This window comes from Arachis ipaensis, chromosome B9 (assembly GCF_059453495.1).
Source record: "Arachis ipaensis isolate K30076 ecotype BB chromosome B9, ASM5945349v1, whole genome shotgun sequence".
Lineage (NCBI taxonomy): Eukaryota > Viridiplantae > Streptophyta > Magnoliopsida > Fabales > Fabaceae > Arachis > Arachis ipaensis.
The window spans coordinates 132,603,343-132,610,187 of record NC_142444.1 but is presented as its reverse complement, the minus strand read 5'-3'; positions in this window follow the sequence as shown (position 1 = coordinate 132,610,187).

The following is a 6,845-nucleotide window of genomic DNA, read 5'->3' as shown; positions in this document are numbered from 1 at the left end:
ATTTTTGTCTCGTACCCAGCCACGAGACTTTTCTTTTTATCTTGTCACTCGGCACGAGATATTTTTCAGTTTTATCTCCTGGGCAGCAGAAATAGAAAATGGAGTAGAAGAGAGAGAATTACACCAAGATATATCCTGGTTCAGCTGCTAAGTGCAAGGCAGCCTACATCCAGTCTCCATCACAACAATGATGGAATTTCACTATAATCATTCTTGATTACAAACACCAATTATCCCTAGGAACTACCCTTCCTATCTGGGACAAGTCCAGAATCTAAACCCCAACCCTGAACTTGACTTGGTCAATGCCAAGCTTTCAACTGCTAAGTGCTAACCCAACTTGCAAGGGGATTCCCACAGAATCATGAAACACAACACAGATGTACAAAGGACCTCTAAGGACATCTATGGCTTTTTTTTTTAATTTTGCACTCTCTGCCTTTTTTTGCTCTATGGTTTTTTCTTACAAACCTCACTGTTTGCCTTTTTCCATGAGACTCAAGACAGACAAAATTAAACAGAAAAATACAACTTGAAACACATTGAAGGAGAAGAACTTCTGTTAGCTTGGGTAGCTATGAGAACTTTGTGCCTTGCACTCTCACTCCTTGCCTCAAGCCCTGGCTGTTCTCCCTTACTTATAGGGGGAAGCCTCCATGGTTGAAACCCAAATAAACCAAGCTAAACTTCTTCTTCTTTATGCAAACCGGTTCGGCCAGAGAGAGAGAAGAGATAACCAAATGTAAAACCCAACATGCAATTACCTCTAGTCCTTCCTTGGTCACTAATCTTCATCAATCCAAGTCCTCCATCTTGCCTTGTTCTCCAAGATGGATTCCTAGCTCTTGATGAGTTATGATGATGACAGCTTCATCTGCTCCAAGTTCTGCCTCCTCCATCACGTAGCCACTGTAGCTACCTCCTGTGGTGGTTGAGCAAAATCAGAGACAAGCCTTCCCTCCAAGGATCTTCCTCTACTGATCGAAATCTTCTTCTTCTATTTTTGGTATGGAGAGGTTGAGCAAAATCAGAGGTTTCCTCTAGCATTGAAACTACTACTCTTACACAGAGTATATGTGAAATGACCAACCCACTGAAGCAAATGTAGTTGAACCAACAACAACAAGCTCAGCCTCACCTACCACAATAGAGCCAACAGTTAGTCCCACAAAGAGTATGCGGAATATGTGTTGATTATAGTCATTATACTGATGAATGTCCGCAGCTCCAACAAGAAGACAACACTGTGGCAGCTACTCATAACTTCTATGACCGCCCGAATCAAGGATACAATCAACAAGGCGGCAATTAAAACCAAGGTGGAAACTATAATCAAGGATGGCAAGACAACCCCAAAAAGTCTGGAGTCATAACAATAAAGAATGAGCATGGAGAGCTCCTGACAACTAGAGTGCAGAATTCATGGAGGGTTTGCATTGACTATAGGCGTCTCAACCAAGCCACTCGTAAGGATCATTACCCCTTGCCATTTATTGATCAGATGCTTGATCGCCTGTCAAGTAAATCCCATTATTGCTTTTTAGATGGCTATACAGGTTACTTTCAAATTCATATAGCTCCTGAAGATCAGGAGAAGACCACTTTTACATGTCCCTTTGGAACGTATGCTTATAAAAGGATGCCTTTTGGCTTATGTAATGCACCTGCTACTTTTCAAAGATGCATGATGAGCATCTTTTCAGATCTTATAGAGAACTGTATGGAAGTTTTTATGGATGATTTTAGCGTATATGGTGATTCATTTAGCCTTTGCTTGGATAGTTTGTCTAGAGTATTAGACAGGTGTGTTAGTACAAACCTTGTGTTGAATTTTGAAAAATGTCATTTTATGGTAAAACAAGAAATTGTACTAGGACATGTTGTGTCTAATACTAGTATTTCTGTAGATCCAGCAAAGGTAGATGTCATTTCTAGTTTACCTTACCCCTCCTCTGTGAGGGAAGTCCGTTCGTTTCTTGGCCACGCAGGTTCTTACAGGAGATTCATTAAGGACTTCAGTAAGGTAGCATTGCCTTTATCCAGTTTGCTGCAGAAAGATATTGAGTTCGAATTCAGTGAGAATTGCATGCAAGCGTTTGATAAGCTGAAGATCGCCCTGACTCAAGCTCCGATTGTGAGAGGACCAGACTGGAGCCAGCCATTTAAATTATGTGTGATGCCTCCAACCATGCAGTAGGAGCGGCGCTGGCTCAGCGCGAAGGTAAGGACCCTTTTGTAATTGCTTATGCGTCTAAGACTTTAGACGCTGCTCAGTCTAATTACACTTCTACTGAAAAAGAGTTTTTTGCTATTGTCTTTGCTCTGGATAAATTTCGAGCATATTTACTTGGTACTAAGGTAGTAGTGTACTCAGACCATGCAGCTCTAAAATGTTTACTAGCTAAAAAAGAGTTTAAACCAAGATTGATACGTTGGATACTGTTGCTGCAAGAATTTGATTTAGAAATTAAGGATATGAGTGGTAACCAGAATTTAGTGGCAGACCACTTGAGTCGCCTTAAGCATATTAAGCATGACTCCACTCCTATAAATGATACTTTTCCATTTGATAGTTTGCAAGCAGTATCTGAAGTAGTTCCTTGGTATGCACCTGTAGCTAATTATCTAGTTAGCCATATTTTCCCTCCCAATTTTACTAAGCATCAAAGGGACAAGCTGAAAAGTGAATCTAAATACTTTATATGGGATTATCCATATTTGTGGAGGTGTGGTGCTGACCAGGTAATTAAAAGATGTGTACCACAATCAGAATTCCAGTCCATTTTAGAGGCATGCCACTCTTTTGAGAGTGGAGGACATTTTGGCCCTCAAAGAACAGCTAGAAAAATTCTATACTGTGGATTCTGGTGGCCCACTCTTTTTAAAGATGCTGTTGAATTTTGTAAATCTTGTTCCCCATGCCAAAGATTTGGTAATATATCCAAGAGGGATGAGATGCCTCAACAGATTATGCTTTTCTGTGAAATTTTTGATGTTTGGGGCATTGACTTCATGGGTCCATTCCCAAACTCTAATTTACCTTTATATACTGTTAGCTGTAGATTATGTTTCTAAATGGGTGGAAGCAATTCCTACCCGTACTGATGATGCTAACACTATTGTTTCCTTTGTTAGAAACCATATTATTTGTCGCTTTGGATCACCACGAGCAATCGTGAGCGATCAAGGCACTCACTTTTGTAACAGGAGACTGACAGGATTACTGAAAAAGCATGGGATTGTTCATAAAGTAGAACCAGCTTATCATCCCCAAACCAATGGACAAGCAGAAGTGTCTAACAGAGAGATTAAATGTATTCTAGAGAAGATAGTAAAGCCTCATAAGAAGGACTGGAGTGCCAGGCTACAAGATGCACTCTGGGCATATAGAACAGCATACAAGACACCCATTGGGATGAGCCCTTTCTACTTAGTATACGGAGAGGCTTGCCACCTTCCAGTGGAGGTGGGACACAAAGCTTTCTGGGCTGTGAGGGAGTGCAATATGAATTTTGAAGAAGCTGGTGCTGAAAGAAAACTGCAACTAGCAAAACTGGAGAACCTTCGCCTAGAAGCATATGACAATTCCAGGCGATACAAGGAGAAGATGAAGGCTGTCCATGACAAGCACATAAAAAGGAGAAAATTCAAACCAGAAAAGTTAGTTCTTCTATATAACTCCAGGCTGAGACTTATGCCAGGTAAACTGAGATCAAGATGGGAAGGTCCCTATAGAGTAGAAAAGGCAGAGCCATACGGAGTTTTTCACCTGCGTCATCCTTCTAGCTCCAAATTTCTAAAGGTCAATGGACATCGCCTAAAGCTTTATCATGGAGAAAAGATTAAGGATCACAAAGAATTAGAGGTTTTCCTCTTGGAAGACCCACCAACAGAAGCAGAATGAGCCTGAAGAACGTCCAACTTAAGGATGTAAAAGCAAAGTGGTAGGTGAGAGAAAACCCACCATGGTATGATTGTTCAGTTTCATTCTTAGTTTTATTTTACTGTATTCTATTTTTATTTTTGTTAATGACTCTTCTCATAATCTCTGCATATAGCTGCATATAGTTTACATTTGCATACTGCATATAAAAAAATGCACGTGACTCGTAAGCGTCGCTGACGCGTCCGCGTCATATGTGCCTTGGACACGAGAAGAAAAGAAGTAGAGAGTCACGCGAAAGCGTGGCTGGAGGCGTGCCTTAGGCACAAACATGCCTACATGACCGCGTCAACCACGCGACCACATCATTTTAAAAAAGAGCCTCCCACGCGACCGCGTCACCCACGCGAACGCGTGGCCCTGCAAAATCGACGTAAAGAGGTGTATGGCAGAGAGTTATGATGGAGCTGGGCTGGAATGATGCTAGAAGCACAAGCCCTAGCACACGATCACGTGACCCACGCATTTGTGTCATTTTTCAAAATATGGCCATTCACGCGATCGCGTCAACCACGCAAACGCGTCACCCAGATTTTTGGCAAAATGCATTTAAAACAGAAAGTTGTGCGTACGCAAGGCTACACTCACGCCAATAGCACAAATCAAGCCACGCGATCGTGTGACCCACGCGTCCGCGTCACATGTGGCGCGCACAACTTATCCAAATCAGCGCCAAATATCATATCTTTTCTTTTCCAAATCTAAATCTTTTCTTTTCTTTCTTATTTCTTTCTTCTCTCTTCTTCCTTCTTTATTCTTTCTCACTTTTTACTTCCTCCTCCCTTATTTTTCACATCCATTATCAAGTTTCTTTTCTTTCTTTTCTTACTTTTTACTTTTCCTTTATTATTTTTATTTATGTTTTCTTTTTCTTTTTGTTTTTACTTTCATTATCTATATTTTCCTTTTCTTTCTTTTTCTTTTTATTCCTTTAATTGGTGTTAGAAATTTATTTGGATGATTGTTTTCTTCTATATTTTTGCTTGTGAATTATTGTGGAATTGTTTGACAATTAATATTACTTCTTAAAGGGTTGCTTGCATGTCCAATTTAATACTTTCAATAACATATTCACCATGCATGCTATGTGTTTGTGAAAAATCCCGTATAGCATCATGCATTACTTTTATGTCATTCTACTACTCTAATACCTGTTTTTCACAAAATCCCTTTTATATTTTATTGATTAAATATAATTGTCAATACAAACAAGTTGTTAGTTTGAAAGAGTTGGTAATCTAACTTGGACATTTAATGCTTGATCTATGCTACTCATGCCTTTGCCAGCATGCCAATAAACATCTTGCATTGAATTGTCATCACCTGCACTTGCTATGTTTCCATTGATGAACTTTTCACATGTAGTCATGACCATGTGTTAACGACATCCTTCTTTACCGTGCATTGATTATCACGTATCCTGTTCTATTCCTTGCTCTAACCCTTGAAGTTTTAAAAGTACTTATCTTTTTCCTTTCAGGATGGCCACCAAAAAGGGCAAAGAGAAAGCTACTCCTAAACCACCAGCAAGGAAAAGAACAAAAAGAGCACTAATGACAGAGCCATCTTCAACCGCAGTAAAGCCCTCAGCAAAGCGAATCAAGAGGATCATCAAGGTCGATGAAAAAGAAAAAGCTTTTCCAGTAAAGGACACTGCGCGGTTCACTAACCGCTACTGTGAGCAGATGTTCCCCATCCTGGCTGAGAGGAATTATAACAATGAGTACCTTCTTATCCTCCCGAACAACATTGCTGAATTTGTTGAGCCCCGCATTGAGCGAAGACAATGGGGATTCCTACAGAGACAGCCACGGCAGGTTAATCTATCATGGGTAGTTGAATTCTACTCTAATTTTCACATGCCAACCATGCAGTCTATCTATGTTCGTCAAAAGCAAGTCCCCATAACAGAAGAGGCCATTCAGAGAGCTCTAAATCTTTCCCCTGCTCCAAAAGGATTGGACGCATTCCAAGAAGCCTCATTCAAATGCCAGACATACCAATTTGACTGGGACGCTGTTCTCAGAGTTATAGCACAACCTGGCAGCAAATAGACCTATGGATACCATCGATCTCGACCTAAGAGAATATTGGCTTCCACACTCACCTTGGAGGGTCGAGTTTGGGCACAGATCATGTCCCATTACGTCTTTCCAAGCACTCACGAGTCCTCCTTCACTGTAGACATGGTTGTTCTACTCTGGTGTATCCTTACAGACCAGCACCTCAATTTACCAAGACACATTCTTCATGCTATGGGACACATACAGATTGCGGGTAACTTACCTTTTCCTGCCTTGGTTTCAGATCTAGTCTCAGTAGCCGGAGTCTCCTACAGAGCTGGGGACACCAAAGCCATGATTCCACGAGATGATCAATGCATCCCTAACGAAAAGTATATCAGACCTGCAGCAACCACTATCAACCGGAGCACAGAACCAGCAGAAGATATCCCTTCTTCTTCCAAATCACAAGCACCTTCAACAAACCAACTGCTCCATCAGATACTTGAGAGGCTAGACTGGCTTGATCGGAAAGGAAAGCAAAGAGAGCGTCGTAACAAGCGCAGATTTACATACCTCAAGGAGCTACTTGTTGGTAACCACCCACCTAAAGAAGACCCAGACACTCCGGACTCCACTTCATTTACCAGCACAGGGAGCCATGACGGTCCCGATGGTGGAGATGCTGCTACCAGCCCCTCTTTGTTCTTGACAGATGGCACCGAGGACGGTGCAAAGCTTTAAGTGTGGGGAGGTCGGTCAGTACCTGACTTTCGGAGGTAATTTCTTTTCCTTAAACACCAATAAAATAGGATATTTGGTTAATTTTTCTTTTGTTTAGGATAGGATAAATTGCATAGTAATAGGTTAATTGCATGCATGTTCTATTTGGTTAGAAA